The following is a 25453-nucleotide window of genomic DNA, read 5'->3' as shown; positions in this document are numbered from 1 at the left end:
ACGTGCCATTCGGTCACCAAAGTTAAGTAATTTCTTTCATGATCTGGTCCTGTGCATGGTGAAGTTAAGCACAGATGTTATGGTCCGATTGCATAGCCAAGATAGTGAAACTAGGCATAATGAACTTGATTTTTAATCACAAAACAAAACACCTTCCTTTCGAATCCCACTACCAAGTAGCTGGGTGAGAGAGCAATCCTCCCCCTTTCCTTTATGCTAGGATTAACACTTATTGTATCAATTATGGAACGAGAAATAGAGGACTCACAGCAGAACTTGGCTTCAGACACAGCATCGGGACCTAATAAAGAATTGGATTTGGTATATTTTAAATGGAAAGCAGCCTTAATCGGTAAGCCCCTTGGCCATGGTTTATCTCTAGATTTTATTCAAAAAGATTTGAGGGTAAGGTGGGGCTTGGGGACAATCTCCATGTTGTGCCACTCTTGGAGGGGGTTCACCTTTTCAAGCTTCCTTTCGAGGAGTTTTGTGATAAAATCCTTTGCCCACAGTCTCTATTTTTTGGTTGGCCAATTGCTTGCTCTTCAGAAGTGGCGGCCAAATTCTCGACTTGGTAGGGATATTATGAACTATGTAGCTATCTGGTAACACATGCCTAATCTTCCTATTGAACTTTGGGAGGAGGATAAAATCCTTTGTATTGCCTCCAAGGTAGGTAAGACATTGTTCCTTGATGTCTAGACCTCCACTTCTAGGGCAAGATTTGCTAGGGTCTACATCTAGTTAGATTTGACTCATTCTATTTATTTAGATACTCATATTACGATTAAGGAAGCTTCTATATGTTAGGAATTTGTGTATAAAAAACTTACTAACCTCTGTTATCACTATGGCCATGTTGGACATCTTTCTGATCACCATGTGTTCATATTAGATATCTTTGGTCTTTGGATCAGGATGGTTAGAGTTCATCTAATATACCCATCTTCGCATGTTGCTGCTCCTTTTGTTTTTAAAGCCGTGTCTACAACTTTTTGTGCCACTACTTGTAGTACTCATCGAGCTCAACCTAGTTCCATTTTTTCTTAGAGTTCATGATAGGTCGAGAATTTATTTGGCTCAAGGTTTGCTCCTTTGGCTACTCTCAATCTTGAATATGATCTGAAAGCTATGGAGGAAGAAAAGCTTAATTCAACATCACCAACCATTTTTTGTTGGTACCAACAATGAAGGGGAAGAGATCCCCTCCTAAACACTCAAAGTCTCAGTGGGTTTAACAATCTAATTCTTCTTCTCAATCTAAAGTTAAGGCTGACACATTGGATAGAATTGATGGTGCACACTATGATCCCCTATTACAGGCTGATATCTCAATTGCTTCTCAACCATATGCCTCTTCCACGTCAACTTTTGTGCAGTTTGTACCAATGTTGGATCATGAATATGTCAAGCTGATCCTTCCCTTCTCATTTCTACTGTCCTTTTTCATCTTCACCTATTGATGGTAATTTTGAATCGCATGCTATCTTCTTTGGTCAATTACAGGTGGCGTTGGGTGTAGACCATGTTATGATTGAGCAGCTTATCACTACAATTGCTCCTACATCTATCTGTTTCCAGTCTCAATCTCCATTAGGTCTTTATAGGTATTTGCGACCTACCCTTAGTATGAAACTATTGTTTTGGAACTGTTGAGTGTTGCGAAGCACTCTTTTGTTAATTACATTTAAAACTTGATAATAATTCATAGTCCAAATATTTGTTGCGTTCTTAAAACTTGTTTTTCTGATCTTTCATACTCAAGAATTCAATGCACACTTGGTCCGTCTTGGAAGTTGTTTATGTTACCTGCTATTGGCAGGCAATCACTAAATATAGCCTAGCTTGATTTGGATGGTTGTATTGGCCTAGTTCGCGAATTCTATGGGATTTTGGTCCCAACCATCCAAACAGGCTCTAAGTAATTAAAAAATCACTAGATTTTCCGGCCCAGAATGGCTTAAATAAATCTTTGATTGAATCGTCATGATTTTTTTTGGAAGTTTACAACTAAAAAGCATAGCTGCAAACAAATTTTTAATATTTATTCTAAAAGAGCCAACTTATATGAAGATATGTGAGATGACATCATAATTGCATGAAAACATGAATACAAAAAGAAAGCAACGAGAAGAAAATCGTAGGGATGTTGGCTAAGATTTGGCCTCTTCGTCTCCAAAAGACCTCTTGAGGAGCGTTCACTAGCTCAATATTTTTTTTTTAGAAAATCATAAACATTGGTATATCTGCAATAGTACATATCTGAATTGGTAAAGCATTTCTATCCATGGGATCATGAAGATATATAGTTCCAATTGGAGAATTCATATGACACGTTGATTTGCTTGCTTATTTTACTTATCTTTAGTTCATCTTCCTCTCAATGTTTGATACTATAAAAGAAAATAAAATATTCATCAAAAAATTACCCCCAAAAAAGATAAATGTGATTTACAAAGAGAAATCTTTTTCATCAAATACATGCTTAGGTTAAGGTCTAGTATGGATCATCTAGGGCCAGCATGGATATCTATGATAGGCTGGAGTTAGGGATGGAAGGGATTGAGATCTTTTCTACATCCCATAAGGATCAAGTCCCGACATCCCCCACGCTCCCTCTCTCCCTTCTCCCGCTCCCTTACTTCCTTTCACTAACCCTCCAACACCCCCTCTTCCCCCACCAAGTTCATGCTTGATCTTATGGAATTTTGTCAAATATGCCCCATGAGTCCTCAATAAGGACAACAATACATTGGGGCTATTTGATTCACGACCAAAATTGGAATTGGAAGCAGAAACAAAATGACTATATCCTCTAACATATTTGGTTCAAGACTGAAGCTGGCGATTGCCCCTGTTTCACACCTATGGAGCCGTAGGCTGCGGTTTTGCCATCTGGTGGCCATAGCAGCTAGCCGGATGTCCTTTAATGGCCTCTCCGCTAGCTTTCCCTCCTTATTTTCTTTTCCTCCCCCCTCTCTCTATCTTTCTCTCTCAGTCGAGATTTGGCGGAGGAAGTGATGGCCTTGGTGGCCCTCCGGGCACGTCCGTGGCCCATCTGTGGCTACCGCTGGTGTCTTCTCCGATCACCCTCTCCCTCCTCCCCATCTCTCTCCCCATCCCTCCCCCTCCCCTCTTTCTCTCTTTTCCTCCCTTCCAGTTCATTTCTTCTCTTCATGTTGGTTTGTGTCGGTCCGATCCGGTACAGACCACGGTCGGCCGGCACAAGTTCGTATTCTGATTTCGCAGATCTTGGTTTGAACTGAGCCGAGCTGTGTGGAATATTGCGATTTTGCTTAGTTTGAATTGGTTTGGATTGATTTTTGTTGAGTCCCGAACCGATCACGCTAACCTACCCGATCCCACGCTAGTTTGTTACAGTTTGGGGTCTTGTATGATATGTTCCAAACCGGGCAGTTCAGGTTTGTTTGGGGAACTTTGGCCTAAATAAACTCCTAAATTTGCGAGAAACAAATAAAAAGGTAAGAATCAATGAGATCTGGTTCTCTCACCAACTCCGCAACTCAATACAACTAAATTTGGGTATCTTCAGTTTTAGCTTTAAAACTTTCAGAATTTCATCATATATGATGAACAGAAGGTAATGAACTAAACATAAAGGAAAAAAAGAGGAAAAATGGTCATTATCAATGGCGTATTTGTTGTCCACAACTGTGGCGGCCATCCTGCCAGTACACTATTTAAGTATGATGCACACTATGGTACGTGGCTAACTTTACCAAAGGCTGGTATGGTCCCATATCTCAATATTTGAATCCTTGATATAATGTTACTGCAAAGTTCTTGTCGGCATTTCTTGTCTTGATTCATGCCATTTTTTGCTTTCCTTTAACATATATTTAGTCTTTATGTGCATACTGCAGTCCTATATGCGAAGGCCCAAATTGTAATAATTTATTAGTACGATCTTTTTCCTACTGTGAAAAAAAGAAAGCTGAAATTTATTTTGTAGTTATATTTCAAATTTATGGAGATTATCTACAAATTGATATCCCAATGGAGAAGGATAAAAAGAATCCTGCATATGACAGAATATTGGAATGTTCTGCAATGAACAAGGACTTAGATGCATCATGTTTTTGGTGCTTGCAACCTGTAACCATTTATTTATTTTTTCCTTGTTTTTCTTTGTTTATTGTTTTTACTTGGTATAGTCCCAAATGTTGAAGTCTGTATGTGCTATGAAAGGAAGAATATGCTGCATATTGGGTTTAGGTTGTGAAGAATTCATAATATGGCATCTTCATGTGAGATGATTGAGACATTATGGTACAAGGAGGGTCTTGTATTGTTCAAAAAGCAAAAAAAGTGTAGGGAACGCCTCAGGAAAATGCTTAGTAGTAACTTGCTGACCTTGTAGCTTAGTTACAATCATGTTATTACAATTTCAACCTGATTCTCTTTACAATCACAGTACTAGATTATTTCCACTTGTCCTTGACCTCCTGAGCAGGCTTCTTAAATTATTAATCTTTTGATGTTCTACTCAATGTTATTGGGATCAAATTAAGTTGTTGATCATAGAGGTGGTTCCATCGGATTGGATTGTGGATCATAAAATGTTCTTGATTTTTTAGAAGATATAAAAGCATAAAAAATGAGTTAATAAAGCAGACAAAAATAAAATTCCAGATATATAAGAACCGTATTCTTGCTCTTCACAAGCCTACATATTGCATATCTAGTGTTAGGACTTAGGAACATCATGTCTTGTTCTTCAAGATATTTGTATGCTACTGATCAATTCGAGTATTCCTTTAGATATATACTTGTTTGGAAAAGGAAACAAATTTTTCGCAAATGGTTGTCAAAATAGAAAAGCTAAAATTTCTTTAAATCATGAACTGATCAATTCAGTTATTCTCTTTCTTTTGAATTACGAACTCCAAATTTTCTTTTCTTTACTTTTAAGAGTTAAAAACTCTCAGAAATATGCTAATTTTATGTTCTCAAAGTTTATTAGAGATCAAGAAATAATTCTAAAAGGGAGATAGCTAAATTAATTACATAAAATGGATTTTGCATTGTTTTATATGTTTGTAACATGATCAAGTTGGATCTTATGCTCCAAGGGATTGCATGATCCATAAGATGGATCTAGATCTCATTATCCTAGCTGATCCTAATCCAAGGATGAGATCCATATACTGACAGCCACTTTGGTATAGGATTTTAGCAACCATGGCTTCCAGAATTAAGTAGGATGGATAACTCTGCCATTTTACTATTCCAGATTTCTGACTTGTTTTAGTATGGTGAATGGACACTTAATAGACTTGTCCTGCTGTTGATAATTAATGTTCTTTTCATTTTTTTTGAAGCACTAACTAACAGTTATGTTTAGGGGAAATTTGGAGCCTTCTGCAAAATGCTTTCAAGATCTTATTCTTCAGGATCAAAACTATCCTGCTGCTTTGATCAATTATGCAGCTTTCCTTTTGTGTAAATATGGGTCCATCATCCCAGGTATGACCTTAATACATTTAGTTCCTTCCATTTATCTGCCCTACTTATTAGGCTGATGTATATTATTATGGATTTAACGTGGGAATTTTATGCTTGTAATATCATAATTATCATTTTCTTTTTGCTCTCAGATGTTTGTTCCTGTACTTATTTCTTGTCCTGTCTTCCCTAGATTTACTGCATAGGCTTTTCATGTTCCTATGTTTGCGATGCTCCTCTTGCATACTGGAATATGTTTATTTGTTAGAATTTGAAGCATAGCATAATGCAGGCAAAATTACTGATTGGTATCTTCCTTTAAGTTGCCCAGTAATGCATCGACCAGTGGTCATATAAAACCATGAAAGCACCTCTCTTCCTCCTCTATATTATTTGTGGATGAAGTTTCCAATGATGGAGGGAACATGACCTTGGTAGTCATGTGCGTGAATGGGCACGAGGTTTACATGATGGATATTTGACAGAATTATTTTTTGTTGTAATGGTTCAAACTGGTGTGAACATAGTCACAAATTTGGCAACTGGGAATAGTTTGGCATGGTTAAAAACTTCAGAATTTGGAAAAAATTAGGTGCATTCGGAAGAAGTTTGGAAAAATTTGGAAAATTAAAAATAAATAATAAAATAGTCAAATCAAAATTCTTATATATAAAAATGGTAGTACATATATTCATGATTGCCAATGTTATTTCATAAGAAATTTTAGTTGGCTAATTTTCAACCCAATCAAGAGGAAAGATTCACAACAAGAAAGAAAAAGGCTTTCTGGGATTGGTATCAAGGGAAAGACTTAATGTTCCGAGCCACTTGCAGTTCAGAAAAATTATTGGAATATGTAAAAGAGAACTAAAAATTTTGAAGATCTAGAGTGAGGAAGGCAGAAAAATTGTCCAGAAGGGAGATGTGGTCTGACTCTGTTGGTTTGATTGGAGTCCCCGACTCCATTATTCTTGTTGTTGTTGCTATTGTTATTTTTGTGTCTGACTTGAGGTAGTAAGCAGTGGGACCATGCATCTATTCACACATGTAACTCTCACATTTCCCCACAGCCTATCACATCTGTTCACTAATGAGAGCCAACCCTTATTCCATTCATTTGAACTGCTGCCTTATCACATCAGTGATCTACCAAAGTGCAATCTATGTCCATGTCAAGACAAAACTGAAGCTGGAGCTATTCAGCTGTCTCGCAATCTCTTCATGAAATCCACAAATTTTGTGAAACATCTGCGATCAGTTAGCAAACCAGCAAATTAGTCATAGAACTATTTACTTAACTTTCAAGTCATGAATAATTTATGTTTTTTTTTTTTTTGAAAATGGTGAATTTTGTTACTATGGCGCTGAAAGAAAGAACAATAGTGCCATTTAAGGATCACTTAGCACCAAATTATGGTGATTAATTTTTCTCAGATCCTTGCATTAGCTTAATTAGTAAATCTAGCAGCAAAACTAAAGTTAATTGGGTTTTTTTATCTTGTAACTGTTTTTTCATTGGTTTAAACTAGTCATGATACTCTTTGACATTCCATAAGATGTCTGTGATAGGGTGGCAACGTTGCTCAATATGTGTTCAAGATACTTATTGATTCTCGATGTGTTTCAATGGATAGCTAATCCCTTTCTCTCTTATATAACAATAGTTATGAGGATTGTCCATCAGGTAGTTTGTCATTTGGTTGTCTTGTTGAATGTACAGGTCCAGGGGCTAATGCAGGTGAAGGGGCTTATCCCCATCAAGTTGAAGCTGCAACTGTTGCAAAAGTGTGCTTAACAGCAGCAGTAAAAGCTGAACCTAAATCTGGGGCACTATGGGTGAATCTTGCTAATGCATATTATGTAGCTGGTGATCATAGGAATGCAAAAAAGTGCTTGGAGCAGGTATCAGCATGTCCTTGGCTCATTTCTTCTTAAAGTTTTCAGTCTATTCTTAATGTAGCTTGGGCATTTAGGAGCTCTGACTCAATCTATTAAGAAGTGGAGAACTAAAATTTCTTGTTGATATGCCAAAAGAAAGGAAATGACATTTTGTTATGAGGTGGAAATTTTTTATTACAAGGAAACCTTTCTGTTTTTCTATGGCCATAATTGCTCCACTTCTATCTATATTGATGGGAGAACTAAATTGTGAGTTTTTAGTAAGGGGAGCCATGTGACTAACTACAGACTTTTAAAATTATTTTTTCATGTTAATCTGTGGAAATAACTCACTAGAATATGTTCAGATAAAGGAAGGTACCAATGGAGTGCAGATTGAAAGTCACCATGATTTCTTATACTAAGTTACTCTTGCTGCATGCTTATCTCTGTGCAGGCAGCAAAATTGGAGCCTAATGAAATGTCTGCTTGATATGCTATAGCAGTTCATCGAATTGAAGATGCTGAATGGTCACAAGATCCTACAGAGCTGCTTTCCTGGGCTGCAGATGAAATGGCATCGATTCTAAAAGAAGGGGACCCTGCAATAATTGATCTTCCGATAGCATGTGCAGGGTTGGCAATGGCTCACAGAGCTCAATATGAAATTGCAGCAGCTTTTGAAACTGAGCAGAGGGGTTTGGTGGAGGTAGAAGAGCGAGCTCTGTATACGTTAAAGCAGGTGTCGCCTCTTTTATCAATTTGAACACTCAACCAAATTAAATTGTTCCACAATATGTCCTTTTTTATTTGTTGGCAATCTTTCTGGTTGAACTAGATGCTATATTATCTGAGTTGAAGATCACCTCTTACTCTGCAGTGTAAAAGATTTCAGAAATGCATCTGCAAATTCTCTTGTAAGATGTGATGGTTATTATCATTTATTTTTATTTATTATAATTCTTGCTTTCGTAACAAACATGTTCTTGTAACAGTTCTGCAAGTTAATTAGCTTTTTTATTTTAAGTACAGCACATAGTTATAACATAAAATCTAGTACATTCTAGGAAATATCTAATGGGTATTTCTCTTCGACATCTTTGTGTTGGTTATGCGGTAGAAAGATATTATCCATTTTTACTTGGCATCCATTTGTTTGGCATGAACTTCTTATACCTAAGTATGTGTCTTGTAAGTTTGCTGTCAGTTTCACTATGCATAGTGGAGTTGTAGATAAGGATGTATTACAAGGACATTTGATGAAGTGGTGCTCTGTCACTGGACTGTTTTTGAATTGTGATTGTCTAATACCAATGAGGCTTCAACGGGAAATAATGAATAAACTGTTAGACAAAATCTATTGGTTAATTCAGGATTTAGGCTGTAACGTATTTGTGAAGCATGCAAATATAATTAAAAATGGATATCAAAGTGGATGCATGCTACAATGAGGGAGGATATAATTGGAAATGGTTAAATCAAATGATGCCTTGTAGTAGCAAAATTAAGGGTGTTTTCTTTTACCACATATGATGGCCAGATCAAGGATCAATTAATATATGTAGGATTGTTGATGTTCAAGTTTCTCTGATCTAGGGGCAGCAAAATTGACAAGGAGCAATTATTATATCTAACAGTTTAACCGCATGTAAGGTTGGCAAAAAAAGTGAGCTGTTCATGAGCCAGCTTGCATTTGGCTTGGAATTCAGCTTAAGCTCGGCTTACTTGATTAGTCAATGAGCCAAGCATGGGTTCGGCTCAGCTAGCTTACTTTCGGCATGTGAGTTAGCTCATTATATTATCTTATATTATATTATATATTATATACTATATATTATATTATATTTTATACATTATACATTATCCGTTGTACATCTATATATATTATATATATATTATATATTCCATATTGTAAGTAATCAGTATTTACAGATTTATAAGTAATAAATTATCAGTTGTTGGCTTTTAATCCAATGGCTGGCTTATTAAATTGTTCAACCATTGGATTAAAATTCAAGAAGTCTAATATGAAGCCCTAAGCCCCTAAACACCTCTCTCTCTCTCTCCCTCCCTCCCCCCATTGGATCACCATGATCCACTTTCCCTTTCTCCTGGTTCCCATTGTGGCATCCACCTAGGTAGAGCCGTCAAAACGGGCCGGCCCGGCCCGTGGAGGGCCGGCCCTTCACAAACCGGGCCCATTAGGGCCGGGCCAAAAAAGCCCTTTTGATAAACGGGCCATTAAATAGGCGGTCCAGCCCTAGCCCTTATAAGTGAAGGGCCTAAACGGACCGGCCCTTATAGCTCACCAAAAAAATTAAAATAATTATAAAAATTATAAAAATTAAAAAATTATAATAAATTAAAAAACTCTCAAACATAATACTTCATCAAATAAATAAATAAAATCAATCCCTACATCAAATTTTAAAACACCAAAAGTAAACATGAAAAAACTCCAAAATTTTTGTAATAATATCATAATCTCCATTCTCCATAAGAAAAAACACCACAGACTAATTAAACTCCACAAAATCAAACAAACCAAGAAGTAATAAATATTGTTCAAATAACATTGAGTCCAACTATTGAAATTCAGTCCCTGTTCTTAAGATTTTTGCCAACATTTCATGAATCAATAATCATCCTCATCTTCGTCAATTATAACATTAGAAACTTGACAATCTTGTTTTGACAAATTTGCATCAACTTTTGTAGTTGAATCATCATCTTCATCTGCAATCCACAAGTAACAAATAACAAAGATCAATAAATAGTTAGAAAAAATCTATTTTGCATCCAACTAAATTCAAATTTTTATCTTAAATTATAAAAAAAGATATTACCATCATGAATAAAGCCATGTAACCAATTGCATGTGCAAATGAGAGCTTGCACATGATCACCAAGGAGGCAGCATCTATATTTATTTAAAACACGAGCATTAATGCTAAAAGCTGATTCGTTAGCCACTGTAGTGATTGGTATGCTTAGTATATCAAAGGCCATTCTTGATAGATTAGGAAACCTATGTTTATTATCTTTCCAATATTGTAGCACATTCAATTTTGAAAAATATTTAGGTTCAAGTTTTGGCTCCTCCAAGTATAGATCCAATTGTGACTTTCCAATTGTAGAATTGTTTTGGCTCACATATGTTACATACTCCTGCATCATTTCAAACATATTGGCAACAAAGAATTATTAATCAAAGGAACAATTAAGAAAAATTATCATACAATTGAATTTTTTAAAAAGAATATCAAATACATTCAACTTACATCAAATGCATCCAAGCCTTCTAATTGTATTTCCTTATCTTGTCCTCCTCCAACGGGCGCATATGTAGATTGTAGACTAGAAGAATGAATCTGGGAATCACTTGATGCACTTGGATCACTAGAGGATTTGTCTTTTTTATATTCCTCAAAAAGCATATACAACTTACATTTGATGGTTTGCAACTTCTCTTGGCAAGTAGTGGGCTCAAGTTATGAGTAACAAAAATTTAGCAAATCAAACTTCATGCGTGGATCAAAAATAGCCCCAAGTGCAAGAACCATGGTTCGCCGTACCGGGCTGAACCGCCTGGTACGGGACGTACCGAGTCGGACCGGTCCCTTCCCGGTCCGGTTCGGGCCTGTTTTTCGGAAAAGGACCCCGAACCGCACCGAACGGCCCGGTTCGATGCGGTTCGGGCCCATACCGCCCGAAATCGGACGGTACGGCTCGATTTTGGATCGGTTCGGGGTGAACCGAACCGTACCGCCCAGGGAAAAGGGGGGAGGGGGAAGGTGGGGGCCTTTTCACGTGGTTGGGGGGAGGGAGGGGAGAGAGAAATGGGCGTGGCCCACTTCACATGGGGGGAGGGTCTGGTGCTTTAATAAGCATCAGTCCTTCGGTGTTCTTTGAAAGTTCTCAGAGAACACCCATGGCTGTGGGCAACTTAATCGTTGAGACCTCCAAAAAATTAGAAAAGAAGGTAAAATTTCGTGAAATTGGAGGAGTGATTTGAGAAGAGGCTGATCTTTGGTCGGAGGTAAGATAATCTGTTATTTTGTTAGTAAATATTTTTTTTTGTTTTTGTTGTTAGAAATAGGATAAAAATGAGGTAAAATAAAAATAGAAGAAAATCATACCAAAATCTTATGATTTTGATATGATTTAATTATATGTGATAGATCTTTGAAAGATCTATACGATGACACCAAAATTATTAATTTTCGTTAATTATATATTTTTAAAATATTTTAAAATATTTATTTATTTAAAAATAAAAAAAATAAATTTTAGGAAAAAAATTAGAGTTTGGGAATCATGTTTAGAATGATTCAAGCTACTTAAATCTAATTTCAATTTTTTTTTTCAAATATTTGAAATTAAAAAATTATTTTTTAATTATTAAATTAAAAAAATTAATTATAAAATAAAAAATATATAAAAATAGTGTTATATTTTAGTTAATTTAAAAATATTATTTGAATCATATAACATATTTATTTTAAATTTATAAGTTTTAAAATAATTATTAAAATTATTTTAAAATTATATATAATTATTTTAATTATCATTAAACTATCGTATTTTTGTTATACTTGCATATATTTTAATTATATATATATACTGCAGACGATCTTGCATGTGGAGTAGGGTCCGTGGATGTATCTAGATCATCCTCGCATTATGGATCCTATTATCCATAGTCACCTTATGATCCATATGCTAATGGTACATCCGAGGCATCATCTTCTAGTGGTTACTACCCTATGCAGTCTGGAGCATCTTACGGATCAGATTTTGTTACTGACATATTTGGATGGGCTCCTTCACAATCGTACTATCATCTCGAGGATACTTCTCAGAATCAGAATTTTAGTGAGAGGTCTGAGATGTCTTACAATCCAGAGAGGATGCCTTACGGGATGATGAATATTTGAGAGTACGGTGCAGCTTGGCTAGAGGGTTGGATTAATATCCCTTCAGACTATGTTGATGATCCAGACATCTACGAGCGTCACAGACACTCGACAAGAAATTAAATGCAGAGTACATCTTAAGGTTCGTATATCAGTTATTGCGCTTTGTACTTAAATATTTAGATATATTTTAATGCGTATTTTATATATTTTTTCTTTAGTTTTAAGATGACATAGTTGAAATATAATGTAAATAAATATATGTTTGAAATTTTGAATCAAAAGTCTTTGTACCGCAATCTAACTTCAAATTGAACCCAAATATGTCAATAATATACAATATAATACCATATTGAAGTTGTATTTATCAATTATTAACTTCAAAAATTCAAAAAAAAATTTAAAAATAAAAAAAAATATTGTGTACCGGTACCGGACCAGTACGCTTAGGCATACCGTGTGTCGGTACGGTACGGTACCGGTCTGGAACCGGCACGCCGTCCGGTACCGGTACAGCAAATCTTGGCAAGAACAATACTGTAATCACTCCAATACTTATCAAACTTTTCTTTCATTTTACTAGCCATGTCTTTAATAATTGGATCTTCACTGTTCACATTATCTTTCAATAAACACTCAATTTTCTAAACTTCCATAAAATACAAGTTTGAGGTTGGGTAAGATGAGCCGGAAATCAAGTTGGTCATCACATAGAATGGGCACAAGAACTGAAACATTTTTTCTCCTCTCTCCACTCTTCATTTGATGGATAAAACTTAAAATTTCTATCATTCAATTGAAGACTAGCAAAAGCACGTCGATACTTAATTGCACTTTCAAGCAGAGTATAAGTAGAATTCCATCTAGTAGACACATCCAGACGCAAACCAACTGAAGTATCAATACCACCAACTTGTTGAACACATTCTTGAAAATATATTTTCCTTGCCTCCGATACTTTTACATATTTGATGCTCTCTTTAATTTTGTGCAAAGCCACACTAGTCACTTTCAAATCCTCTTGAACTATAAGATTCAAGATATGTGCACAACATCTCACATGAAAGAATTGACCATCACATAGCAAGCTATTTTGCAAAGCAAGTTGTTCCTTCAAAATATCTTGCATATTATCATTAGCAGAGGCATTGTCCAAAGTAAAAGAGAATACTTTTCTATATATTTTTCAATCTTTCAAACAATCAAATACCTTTCTTGCCAATTCAACCCCAGAGTGCAGAGGCTCCATTTTACAAAAAAATAAAATTTTACTATTTAGCTTCCAATTTTTATCAACAAAATGTGCAGTCAAACAAATATACCCCTCACTAGTATAAGCAGTCCAACAATCAGAGGTCAAACATATTCTACTAGGACTCTTATGCATGACTTGTTTCAATTTCTCCTTCTGAGCCATATAAAATTTCATCACATCAGACACAACAGTATTTCTACTATAATCTTTTGCATCTGGATTAAGAGTGAAGTTCTCTAATCCGTTTATATTCAACAAATGAAAATGGAAGATCATTCTCAATGATAGCCATAGATATGACTTCACGTATACGCTTATGATCAAGTTTTCTAGATTTTAACTTTCCAGTATGATCTAATATCATCTCACCCACATTAAAAAATTTAGGTAGAAGCTTACAACTCGACATGTGATGAGATAGATGAGAAGTCCCATTAGCACTACCCGCAACAAACTCTTTTCCACACCCATTACATGTTGCATTTTCTTTACCATTTTTCACACCTATTTTAGTGAAACAATTCCATACCTGTGAGCTGGTAGATCTAGCTCTTTTACTTGATTTCTTCTCAAAATTATTATTTGTGCCTTCTTGTTGACTAGGAGGAATTTTAGGTGCATCCAACATTTCTAATTCATCATCATCAATATTTTTGCTATGATCAATATTTCCAAAATCCATACTGCAAAATTAAATTAAAGTATCATATAATCAATCATCCAATGATTAACCCATCAATATTTTAGCATGTTTATTTTTGAATAAATCAAGAAAAAATAAAAACATGTAGCTTGGAGATAGTACTGAGTATGGTAAAATAGTAGATAGTGAATGTATATAGGAGCAACTTGAAATAAGATAGCATCATCAGCATAGGGATATTATAATTTGTAAAACAAGTATTGACTGCCTCTCTGAGTTGGTAGAAAAGGTATGAAGTAGTTGTGAAGAAACATTAACATAATAAGCTCCATGGCAAGAATAAAAAGTGAAATCCTACGTCTAGTTTTATAATTTCTTCTGTCAGATTCTTATCAATCATGAAATAAAAAATAAAAAGAACATAATCCATCAATTTCTTTTTGCTTCCCACTGTATTCCATGTCCGGATGTGTCCTTAGGAGCCAACCATGATGCATCCGTATGCTCCTCTCTCCGAAAATCAGAAAGAGCTAGCAATAAAATTTAAACTTTGACAGCGATGGGTGGGTGGCATTGTGGGTGAGAGGCAACGGTGGGTTATTCCATTAGATTTGATGCTATATCTATTTGTTTGTTTAGTAATGGAACTAAAAAAAGAGACAGATGGGAAGCAAAAAGTTCTGGCAATAAAATAGTCTCTCCCCCGTGTCTTGTCCTCCCTCTTCCCTAGCATCTGCGTCCTCCTCTCTCTCCCCTGCTCTTTTTTTTTTTTTTGCATCCACGTCCTCCCTTTCCTCCGGTGTCCGCATTCGTGTGTGCATCCATGGTGAATCCGAAAAAAACATGAAGATAGAAAAAAAAATCGCATTTTTTCTGTGATTCGTATGTGCATCCATAGTGAGTCCAGAAAAAATATAAAGACAGAAAAAAAAATTACATCCTTCCTGTGATTTATGTGTGCATCTATGGTGGTCCAGAAAAAACATGAAAATCAAAAAAAAATCGCATCCTTCGCATGACTTCATTCCATGAAATCATTATAAACATCAATAAATTAAAAAAAAAAAGATTGACAAGATAATAAGACGTATCTTTGAGGGCTTAAAGAAGCAGAAATACAGAACCACCACGGATATTTGAAGAAAGGAGAGAGTAATAATGATCAGATGGGTAGTGGGAAGATGAACAGGGACTAAGGCTTGAAAAAAGTGATTTGAGTTATTAGACATTAACGATGGAAGTAATGACTAATGAGGCATAGAAATGAGAAAAAGGATATTTTAGAAATAATTGATTATTTACTGATTATTTTAAGTGGTTAAGTTATTTTAAAATAATTTTTTTTAAAAAAACGGGCTGGCCCTTCACGGGCCGGGCCATAAATGGGTCGGGCTGCAAAGCCCTTTTGTTAAACGGGCTGCTAAAACACTGGCCCAGCCCTACTATTTTAAGGGCCTAAACGGGCCGGCCCGCGGGCCAAGGCCCGTTTTGATGGCTCTACACCTAGGCACCCACTAACGGCCTTTCCTCTCGATCATTCACCTACATGCCACACCAACCTCTCCTCTTAATCCCTTCATGGCATCTCCCGCCACCACTAGGCATCCATAGGCTTCTCTTGATCAACAATGCATTCGTTCTCTCCCGTTTCACCTTTTTTCCTTCCCCTTCCTCCCCTCCTTGTGGTTACAAGTGATGATGGGAATGGTGGTTGATGATGATGAGGCAGCAGGCACTATGTGATTCCCTCAAGGTAAAGGCTTCCCCCTAATCTCTCTTCCACATAGCACCATCCCCCTCCCTCCCATTCTCCATGGATTGGCAATCTCCTTCCATCAAGGGTTTCATGCACCAAAAGGAGGATTACATTTCAAACTAAGCGAGCTGAGCTTGAGCTGACTTGATTATATATGAGCCGAGCACAAGCTAAGGTTTCTCAACCTAAAGCTTGGTTGAGTCATTTTAATTTCAAGTTGAGCTCGAACAAAACTCAGTTTGCTCATGTTTGGCTCATTTCCACCCCTAACCACATTAGAAGTCATGAAAAAAATATACACATAGGAAAATGATGAAAATGTTTTCTTTTTTTACTAAATTTCTTATATTAGATTAAAATCTTAGAGTAGAAAAATGATAAAAACATTTGGCCATGTCGGGAGTTCTGCAAGTGTTTAAACTTGTCATTCATCCCAGAGTAGATGAATGCTGGCTTGTCATAAAATTTCTCTTCTTATAATCGCTGCATAATAATAGTGAAGGCCCCATTGAAACTTATTAGAGTTAGTTTTGAACAAATCAGAGTTAGGCCTTTTTTGAAGGAAGAGTATCTAATCTAGTAGCCGTATTACAGTAGAGTCCCATAAATTAGATCTCTTCGACCTCCTTGGTGTGTGACTTGATTTTCCACGGAAACCTGATGGTCTCGTTCTGCCCAGATGAGCAACATCGCTACTCCTAAGGCAAAACAAGATGGAGAATACAGCTATTTTGGCTTACTTTTATGGAGTTGCCCTCTTAATTTTGTAAGAGTGTCTTCCATGAGGAGAGAGAGAATGGGGTTAATGTAGAAAGTCTTCCAAATATAGTATATGAGCAAAGAAAGAAAAGATGGTATCCTCTGAATCAGCCTTGGAAATCATTCACTTGGGAGTAGCATAGAGGCTAAAATTGTAAGTGGTGAAGAATGACTAGCTAATTCTTTGCTGCTTGTTAAACATAAAAAGCTGGACTTATGCACATGATCTGGATTCCACACAAAACCATTGCAATTGTCGCACCACATCCTGACCGAACACTAGAGTCCATAGATATATTGTAGAAATGACATGTGGCATGTCACAGACCATGCCCAAACAATAGTGTAGTTGTCATGTGGTGTTATTGAATGCAGGCTGATTTATTTCATCCAAAAGCATTGAATAGCCATGCTCCTTCATCAGGGATGACCTATATCATTAAAGAATAATGATGGGCTGAGCAAAGGGGGTATCAAATGGAAGTTGGCTGATAGTATAGTTTAGACCGAGAATGTATGAGAAGTTCAAATATATATTGAAGACACACATGCTACAGGCTGAATGTGGGTACTCAGACAATACTGATGGAAAATCGGTCCCAAGGTAGTTGTTAGGCAATATGATATCGAAGATAAGGGGAAAATTCAAAATTTGAAGATACTGCTCGCATTTAATAAGGAAATGGGGGTAGTGGTAGTAAATTACTAGTAACACCACGACATGTGGCAAAATAGGGAAGGACATGGAGTAATGATAATAACCAACCAGGATGCATGGCGAAATCGGGAAATCCCCAAGTGGTTGGCAAAAGAACGTGGTGACGGGAGATGTGTAAATATTAATTTGTATAAGGAAAAAGGAGACTCCCAAATGAATGAAATTACTAGTTCTATTTTATCTTTTATCTTTTATTTTTATTTTAATTTTCTTTAATTAGCTTTTAATCTTTGGTGCATAAGTGACATTTTGATAGTTAGAAGTCTTTTGAACTTCAAAGCAATCGAACCCATCTACTTCTCTATTTTGCCATGGTGAAAATTGGTTGCACGCTCACATAGTTATCCAACCAATCATAGATTTGTTCTCCTTTGCCATTCCTCTTGAAAAAGAGGGAAACGTAGAGTAGGATGCAATGTTTCAAAAACCGTTGGAATGGGATTGTATGAGTGGTATTGCACCTTTCTAGTGGTAAATTGGCACGAATACGGTGTCCGTATGGGACCTCCATCATGTGTCAGTATTTTTTATCATACTTGCAAGGTTTGCTTGACTAGTATTGGTTGGCAATTGATTTGGTACAAAACCAGTGTGTATCATATTGATTTGAGGTGTATTGATCTAGGGGGAGGGGGGAGAGAGAGAGGAAGAGAGAGAGTGAGGAGGGAGAGGGGCTTATGGAGGGGTGGAGAGGGAGGAGAGGGAGGAGGAGAGCGAGGAAGAGAGAGGAGGAGGGGGAGGGAGAGGGAAGGGGGGAGAGAGAGAGAGAGTGGGGCCCTTAAGAGAGGGGGGAGGAGGAGGAGGAGGAAGAGAGGGAGGGATGGAGATAGTGAGGGGATTACCTCATGGTATCGATTAGGGTTCAAGATGTTGGCGAGGGACCCCAGTGCATCTATCGAGGACAACAGTGTCATCTTCGATGTCATTTGAGGGTGACGGTGTCGTCTTCGGTATCATTCAATCGGCATTGTCTTTGGCATCATTCAAGGGTAAGAAACTAAGAGCACTTGAGGCTTTCTGGTGGGGGGAGGGGAGGGTTGGTTATAAGCAGAATTGATCCAAAAGACCAAACCATCTCAATTTCGTGTCGGTTCAGTTCGGTGCAGGCTGAATGGGTTCCAATTTCGTGTTAGTTCGGTTCAGTGCAGGGTTGGTTCGATGAGTGCTACTAATCTGTTTTTCGAAAAACCTGTATGCTCTCCGGTACCCATTTTTTAAAGCCTGGTAGGATTCTTTTTGCCTTATAATATTTCAAACATTTTAAACTTGAAAGTGTTCTAAAAATTGTAGAACTATGGACACCTCTCACAACTGCCAATGGGGATGGCAGCCAAGCATGGACACCTGGATCTCTGACTTCATGCTTATCTCTTGGCACCTTTCCACTAAACCCTCAGGTTTCTATGAGCTCCACCTCCCTTTCCTCTGGACTTTTTGGGTCCCTATAAGATCTTTGTATAGCTGATTCAACTTGAGCCCTTACGAAATTATACTTACGTTTATCTACAAGATCCAGATGAAAAGCATGAGACTGAAACCGCTGCACCAACTAATCTCATATGGTTGCAGGGAATATTTACCTTGTGCTATTTCTTGGAGTATTGTTTTTGAAATGCACTGAAGCTTGCAAAGTTCATCAGACATGGGGATACTGAGGCAGATTGGCTGAATGTTCCATAGTGTTCTCTGCGTCAGGGTACGAGATAGCTGGATTTGGAAGATAGAGGGCTCTGGGAGTTAGCAGGCTGAGAGCCAGGAGATGTAGGTAAAGGTCAATTTCTGATGACTGAGGATTATAGATCTGCATTGGCAAATATTTGTGAAAAAGTTGTAAGAGCAAACTTGACAGTATGGTTCCTCTTGTGCTTGGCAAAGGAGGTGATGCTGTAGAAGATAGGGAAGCCCTTTCACCTTTTCTTGTGCTTTCATTTAGACAAGTAATGGTGGTTCTGAATTAGATTTTTTTTCTACCTAAAAACTCAGGATTTTTTTTTTTTTTTGGTGGGGTTTCCGGGGGGGGGGGGGGGTTGTGGATTTGCAGGTGTTCAATGTTTGCCATATAGACAAACAATTAGATAGGTCTTGTTTGAATGGTTCGAAAATGAGATATGCTTGGAGATGTTTTCTCACAAGTCAGTTGTTTTTTTCCTTCAACACTGTACTGAAAAGAACTTTCATTTGAAAATGAAACAAGCAGAAGTGGAATATAAGATATAAGTTTTACAGTGAATCATTCAAGAATAATGCTGTCTTTTTTGTTGAAATTTGAAGCTGTTACTCGGAATTTATATGTACCAAGATCCCTTGCCATTGGGTCTTCTGTATTTTGTTCTGTTTAATAGTAAGCTAACGTGATGGTGAATGAGCTAACTGTTCTTGTGACTATCTCATCTAAAGGAAAAACATCCACATCTATAAATTAAAGTATCACTTTGAGATGCATAGTCATTTGATGTCTAACTCTTTAACCATGAGACAGTCTGGTCTTTTTTGTAGTCTTTGATTATGTTCGTATCTTTATTTGCTACTGCTTTTTCAGGCAGTAAACTTAAATGCATAGACTTGCATGTTTAAGTTTGCTGAAGCACCTTTTTTTCTTAAATTTGTGAGAGAGATAAAGGGAAGGAATACCCACCTGAGATAAATTACAAAGTTTAAACATTTGGAGATGCATCACCAAAGATTTGAACCCAGAACCGCCTTCTAGGAATGGAGAATGTGACCACTGGGGCTTTGTTCAATTCGCTGCTAAATCACATTTTGAAGGGAACTTCTCTCTTAATATGGCATTTTCCTATTCTGATGATTCACCTAAGAATGCATCCCCTTGTAACATTGATTATCTGAATCATCACAGCCTTGCTCCAATTCTCCAACAAGTTAGTCTACATCCATCTTTGACACATTAAATTCTTCACAGTTATTCATGAATGTTTATTTTCTTGCATTTATTTTCTGGCTTCTCTTGACTTATATGCAAGGATTGCTCTGCAACAGGCAATCGAGGAGGATCCAGATGATGCAGTGCAATGGCATCAACTTGGTCTTCACAGCCTTTGTACCATGCAGTTCAAGATGTCAGTTAAGTTTCTTAAGGCTGCAGTAGCCCGATGCAGTGAATTCAGTTATGCATGGTCCAATCTTGGTAATTGTCCTCTCTTTTTAGCAGTTAAATATCCTTCTTTAAGTGGGTTATGAGTCTGCCAAAGACAGCATGGTGGAAATATGATTTTTATTAGTTTACTAGTTGGCTGCACATGTTATTTTTAAGGAGACTGAGGAAGGAAAAGCCAATGGTTGGGGAAGGTGATGCATAAAATTTAGGATGCCTAATGTGATTTTGTAAGATGATTGTGTTGTATCCTCTAAAAGGATGAAGGTGGTGTAGGGCCTCCACAACTAAATCTCTTGATGATTTTTTACTATGATCCTTGTATGGCATTTTAGGCATCCTAGATTCTCTTGATCTTCTATATGATGCTGGAACTGATTGATTGGGTTAAGAACTAGTTAACTGGTTTCATTTCTCAATTGAGTTTGCTGCTTGCATCAATCTTGTTCTTACAGTCGGGAAATGCACAAGAATAATTTTGTAAATGACATATAAGTGCCTAAACTTTTTTCAAAATCCCATGTTGAATAATTTTCTATAGCTTATCGCATATGCATGCTAAAAATATTTTTTAGGCTAACATGTTAATCTGATACATAAAATTCTAAGTTGAGGCTTGGTTTTTGATTTTCGAGTTCATTGTTGTCACATGTAGGATAGGTGTTTTAAGAGCAATAAACGAGACCTAGTTAAAAAAGAGAAAATAAAAAAAATGTACAATTGATTGCTAAAATTCAGTCTGAAATGGTGCTAGCATCAAGATTTAAAGCCTGGTATTGGTTTTTGGCCAAACCAGTACAGCACTAGGCTGTCCTGTACCAACACAATATGGAGCTTCGTACTAGAACCATGCTAGTGCCAAAATTCATTTTTTATTTTTTTTTCTTTTCATTACTTTTTTGGAATTTTATGCATGATGAAGATGTGTGGGGTGGCTTGTTTTTTATTCCTTAATATTTAAAGGATGTTTTTAAGGTTATGTGATAGTTGAATGCCGATATTGATACTGACACTTAATCATCATTCAACTAACAATATTTACGGGTGAAGAATACCAAATAAAATATAATACTAAAACAAGAAAATTTAACCCACTTTAGTAGTATAATCCCATGTAGAATGTTGGGGGATGTTTGGTTCGCAATCGGAATCAATTGGAATCACAATTGGAATGGCCAAATCCCCGAAGCATTGGTTCATGATCGGAATCGGAATTAGAATTTGAATCGGAATGAAAATTTGAATTCTTACAAGGGAGTAAGGATTAAGTTGTAGGTATACTGAATTATTCCCATTCCACCATGGAATTGGAATGGAACTGCCAACCAAACGGTTGGAACGAGAGTCACCCATTTTCATTCCGATTTCAGACCCCAATTTCCTCCAACCAAACATCCCCTTAATGTCTTTCAATATACTATACAGGTCTTGCTGGTAGTTCGGATCTAAACATTATACCAGCTTGGATATTGTCCTTACCCCTACTTGTCATAAGATGTCAGATAATGACTCGGTTGTGGCTCCTGATGTTGCGGATATATGTACGTCTGATACTTGTCAGAGCTTGGCCATTCCTGCACAGGATGGTAGGAGTTAGGAAGTAGCACTGTTCCACCCCTTTCTCTCCACTATCCTTCTCTTTTGCTCTCTTTCTCACATTATAGGGTCAAAAGGGCCTCACAAGATGCTTAAGGGCATGTCTGAACCCAGCCTCCCCCCTGAGAAAACACCTTTCCTTAAAGGAATCAAGAGGCTTGTACCAACAATACCTGTATTGGTATCAATCTAGTTGAGCCGATATTCTATTTGGGACTGGTTTTGGTGGTGCAGGCCCTGTGTTGGTGCTGCAATCCAAGCGGAAAGTGGTAGCACTGGTAGCATCCTGTTTGACTGGTATTTTGAACCATGACCGACATTCTTGAGATATGACCATGTGAATATCTATTTGCTTATCAATCTTTTCTAGTTAGTGGTTCAAATTTAGTTAAAACATCATTATTTCATATTTCATAAACTGGATATCTTGTATAATTTTTTTTACTTCTGCCAGATTCCATATTAAGATCTTTCTGACCCAAAAAAAAAAAAAGAGTTCAACAAATTTGACAATATATATTGCATGTGTCAGGCAGAAAATTCCTCTTATTTTGTGAATTAAATTTGTTTAGCTGCTCCAAGATTCCTGAGCTTTTCCTGACAGAAGCTACAATTTTTCATGATTATAGGTATTGCATTGCAGTTATCCGATGATCCATCTTCAGCTGAGGCAGTATACAAGCGGGCACTCTCACATGCTACGACCCAACAGGCCCGTGCCATCCTTTTTCTAACCTTGGAAACCTGTACCATCAGCAGAAGAGGTTTGAACATGCAGAGGCAATATTTGCAAAGTCTCTAGAACTGTGCCCAGGATATGCACCAGCACACAACAACCTTGGGCTTGTTTTTGTGGCAGAGGGCAGGTGGGAGGAAGCTAGAAGTTCTTTTGAGAAGGCTTTGCTGTCAGACCCATTGCTTGATGCTGCCAAATCCAACATGATGAAAGCAGTGGCCATGTCTAGGATAGGTGGAACCATATAAGCGACTTATTCACAATGGAGTGAACTTGTGGTCAAGGCTAGCTCTTTTTTCAGCCCGACAGAGATCAAAACCAGAACCGGAGATCTTTATTTCTGCTCTGTTGAATATGAAGCTTTTGTCCTGTGGCAGCCTCTTTCTTCAAATCCTTCTAATCTATATCAGGCTCTTTTGATCTCCTTCCTTGACCTCAGAGAGTCCCTTCTTATGAACCATTTGCTTCAGTGGTCAAGGTGTGACTAGAGACTGCAACAACAGATTGCTTCCATGTTAATTTTGGGCATACAGAGACCTGCCCAACAGAAAAGGCAATGGCTTCATGCAATCAGTTGTACATATTGGATAGGATGGGAATATTAGATTTGACACTTTGTACATGCTGAGCTCTGAAGGTACACAAGTAGTATTCTGATCTCCAAAGCTTAAGTAGCATGGTCTCTTTAAATGGCCAAGGGGTGGAATCCCCAAAAGATACTCTCTACTTGTATATATGTGGAGAGAACAAGGCCATTTCGATATGCTGTGCTTCTAGCATTTGTATCATATTTGTTTTGAAGAACCGTTACCCATTATCATGATTGGAAATTTGCTAGTAGGTGACTAGATTACCCTTGAATCAGTATGTGGCTCAATCCAGCAAACTATATGATTAGCTTGTTTCAATAGTCTTGATTATTTCTGCTGTTTGGATTGCTGAGGCTTTGGTGTGTTATGGCTTTGTCGTTGACTAGTGAATGCTTTTAGCAAATATACCTAAAATGTAACGAAGTTTGACATGGAGAATAATTCTTGGAAATCTAGTCCAGGAAGTCAAGTGCCTTTTCTTTCTCATATTGGATTTGCAGCAGCCATGTGAATTGGGGTTATCCCAATTGCCACTTCCCTTTGCTTATTCGCTAAACATTTTGGTTCAAGCCTTGGGTGGTGTATCCCTATGCATTTGGCCTGGGTAACTATCGTGCAGATCTCTCTCTTCCTAGCATGGAGTGAAAACTGGTGAAATATTTTGTATTGCTTGGTTGTTGCTTTCCTTTGTGAATGGCAGGTTGGGGCCCCAAAACAAACAAACCCTGTTCTCTCTCTCTCTCTCTCTCACATACATTTGTGACTGTATGTATGCTTTTAATTTCTTGATCATTGTACTGGCATGCGCATGCACACACACATACATTTGCAAGTGCATGTATGCATTTAATTTCTTGATCATTGTATTGGCTTTTTGTGTATATTTATATTATAGATATGATAGCATCATATCAAATTGAGAAAGATTTGGGACCTCATAGAAAAATGCTGATCAAAAGGTATTATTTAGATTTCTTTGTCTCGTATAAGCATCAAAGATCTTTTCAGTGTATAACTGAATGAGGTTATATACTTATCTGTATGGGTCCTTATATTTACTTTGTAGGACCTAGTATTTTCTATCTTGATAAGGATCTAAATCTAATCAAATTTTAGTTATAAATATTATAATTAGCTCATGGGCAACCTCAAAAGGCTCCATACTATAGTATTCTTTTGTTGCATATGGGTTGTGGGTTGGATATGCTCTAATATCATTTATAATAATTTAGAATCTTATTCAAAAAGATTAGTCAAAAATTTTATTTGGATCTTTTGACTTTGTACCTTATATAAATATCTTAATTTTTTTCAGCATATAATTGATATAGTGCTAAACACATGTGCTCATGGGTCTTACTCCCGTTTATGGTCTGGCATTCTTGTAGGACTAAAGATGTGAGGCTAATAACAAATACTAAGATTGACCTATGATTTTCTATGTATGAAAATTGACAACTAACTAATTTATTTTTTATGATTTATTTGATTTTTCTAGTTTTATTAGAATTATTATTTTTTTTTTCACATATCAGTCAAGGCATCTTAGGCTATAAATATATAAGCCTTTAATCATGTATTATCAATGAATGGAATCATGCTTTAATGGAGGCTTACCATTCTCAAAGTGGTCTTTAGGGGGTCTAGATCCCCTTGAAGCCTTCCATCATCTTTCTTTTCCTTCCCTTTTTATATTTTTATTATTTAAAAATTATGCCCAACAATGCTTTTAGAGATTTGGAGGTAAATCAAAAATAAATAAAAAATTAGGATTTAATATGATTAAGATCATGTTCCAAATTTGATTTCTAGAACCAATAAAAGGTATAGGAGAACTTGGATCGGAGGCATGCTTGGCACAACCTAGGAGTGTTTCCGATTCTTTCTTACAGCATGAATAGCTAATACTCCCAAGGTAATAGATCTTGGTTCCTTCCTAGCATAGTCAGAGTATGTAGAGGTGTTGACCTAATGGCTCCTCTAGTAAAATCTTGGGAAAATACAATAGAAAAATAGTTGAGAATTTGA

General features: G+C 36.8%; 1 pseudogene; it reads left to right on the top strand.

The window, feature by feature from the left end:
• The first annotated feature begins 20 nt into the window (after positions 1-20).
• On the top strand, positions 21-23696 carry LOC105057724 (uncharacterized; annotated as a pseudogene).
• The last annotated feature ends 1757 nt before the right edge of the window (positions 23697-25453 follow it).

Source organism: Elaeis guineensis, chromosome 14 (genome assembly GCF_000442705.2).
Source record: "Elaeis guineensis isolate ETL-2024a chromosome 14, EG11, whole genome shotgun sequence".
Lineage (NCBI taxonomy): Eukaryota > Viridiplantae > Streptophyta > Magnoliopsida > Arecales > Arecaceae > Elaeis > Elaeis guineensis.
The sequence above is the reverse complement of the archived record's forward strand: the minus strand, read 5'-3'. Positions and strand labels throughout refer to the sequence as shown.